Source organism: Acipenser ruthenus, chromosome 3 (assembly GCF_902713425.1).
Source record: "Acipenser ruthenus chromosome 3, fAciRut3.2 maternal haplotype, whole genome shotgun sequence".
Classification (NCBI taxonomy): Eukaryota; Metazoa; Chordata; class Actinopteri; order Acipenseriformes; family Acipenseridae; genus Acipenser; species Acipenser ruthenus.
Genome location: NC_081191.1, coordinates 106,497,136 through 106,498,817, shown reverse-complemented (window position 1 = coordinate 106,498,817; position 1,682 = coordinate 106,497,136). Strand labels below are relative to the sequence as shown.

General features: G+C 45.7%; 1 long non-coding RNA gene across 1 annotated transcript; it reads left to right on the top strand.

Moving 5' to 3' along the window:
- Positions 1-519: 519 nt before the first annotated feature.
- LOC131733033 (uncharacterized) lies at positions 520-1,140 on the top strand. The gene is made up of 2 exons (XR_009326026.1): positions 520-615; positions 1,006-1,140. It is a non-coding gene; the product is annotated as an uncharacterized LOC131733033 (long non-coding RNA).
- Positions 1,141-1,682: the final 542 nt, after the last annotated feature.

Genomic DNA, 1,682 nt, shown 5'->3' with positions numbered 1-1,682 from the left:
TCACCAAGAGGCTTGAGGTCCAGGCTCAGTCTGTTGCAAACCATGCCCTGTGGCAACAGGTTGGTAACTTTTCAGTGAGCTCAACCAGAACCTTTTGATCTGCATTCTCGCCCTCGGGTTAATACATGTCCATCTACTCCATGTCAAACGATAGTTTAAACCTCCATCCAGACCCTGAAGTGGCTCCCTATTTAAACTGGTGTGGAATGACTCCAAGGTCAGAAATGGGCAGTCCTGCTCTAGAAATGGCTTTCTATTGGCTGGCTGTGCATTTGACTGAACTAGGGCTCTAACACTGTCTGACCTTTGTGTTTTGCAGATGTACTTCCACTGTCTAGCTCTTGTTTGTGCTTCTGAGAAGGCAGGTGTCTGCAATCAGACCTGTATCGCTGGAGACAAGAGATCAGGTAGGCAGGGTGTAGGACCTCTCCTGCAGTGGATGATACCCATTTGTATGTTCTATCGACTCCCAATTGCTCCTTTTTGGATCCAACTCTTTTGGGGTATGTCTTCCAGCCCGCAGTGTTGAGCTGGCTGACTCTGTCCAAGGCTATATTTCTGCTGGACCGGTCCAAATTGCACCCGAGGGGGAAGTTGCCAGTGTTCAAGCAGCCGGTAAGCAGTAAAGCACCAAGACACTAATCCCCTGCCTGCCCTGTAATTGCGTTCCTTTGCATGGTGACGGAGAAGGTTAGGAAACTGCTGCCATTTTGGCTCCTGCATGATAAGCTTTGTGTATTACACCAAAGGGGAATCTGGAGCCAATATGGCACCTGCAGGGGCTGTGGTTTTTCTAGACCTCCTTCTGTTGCAAGTTTTAGCCAAACAAATGCTTGTCCCAGGCACGCTACATAATGTCACCAGTAGCTGTGCTTTCAAACTAAGCCCTCCAGGCTAACTAGCTCTGCCTCTTGTACCCAACACTTGCATTTCTTCCCCAGTGCACACATTGGGTATTGTGTAGCTTCCTCAGGGTCCTAATGCTTGCCATTGTCTGCTTTTCAGGTGTGGCGACTCCTCTGGTCCCCTATATTCCAGTCTTGGGAGTTGCAGTGGGAGTCCTTCTACTTGCTGTTGTAGTGTTTGCTGCCAAAGCTATGCGATGTTGGGTTTCTATTTAATAAAAATCTTTGCCTGAAATTGTCTCGTGCCGTTTAGCTTTCACATTTTCATCTATCAATGGGTCTGAATTAACTGGGTATTGGATGGCTAAAATGATGCCTGCAGCCTTATTCAGCTAACATTTGAATGTCCTTTTTCAGTAGCTTGCTTTACCATGAGAGGATTCTGCTGTTGGCTCACTAAATGATGCTTTTAAAACTTTTGGTTTTCAACCATGAAATGAAGAGGGTTTGCAGTAAAACTTGTGTGACTCTCAAGCATGGGTTGAGGGTGACGAGATCTCTAACAATCAACTAGACCTTTTTTACATGCCTGTACACCTTTTGCCCTTTTCAAGGGAACGGTATCAAAGAATGATTTGGTCCAGTTTCTACCACAGTGTTCATAGGCAAGCCACATTTTTACAGTTTATAAATTGAATATGTTTTTATTCACCCTCCCCTCGCAATCGGTACCAACATGTACTCCTAGGAGGAAACATTGCCTTCCTAGTTAGTGGAGGGGTAAGTTGTAACCTGTTTTTAGAGCTAGCACTGCTGTTGTGCAAATAGGATTCAATT